Here is a 267-nt window from a genome sequence, read left to right on the forward strand (position 1 = left end):
TCTCCTCTTGAATAGTATAATGTGTTAATAAGAAAAATTAAAAACACTTGTGAATATACCATTTGAACAAGATGAGGAGACATCTATAACCTGAAACGCAATATGTGAGTAAAGTGCTATAAGCAATGATTCCAAAGAGGAGTGTAAAAGAAGGCTAATAGAGGATGCCTATAATCGAAATTATAATTAAAAATTCTATGAATCTCACCTGACCGAAGTAAGTGAATATCACATACGTAGGAGTAAAATAGTCTTCTTTTGGACATA

The sequence above is a fragment of the Propithecus coquereli genome, unplaced genomic scaffold (genome assembly GCF_000956105.1).
Source record: "Propithecus coquereli isolate 6110/MARCELLA unplaced genomic scaffold, Pcoq_1.0 Scaffold577, whole genome shotgun sequence".
NCBI classification, from domain to species: Eukaryota; Metazoa; Chordata; class Mammalia; order Primates; family Indriidae; genus Propithecus; species Propithecus coquereli.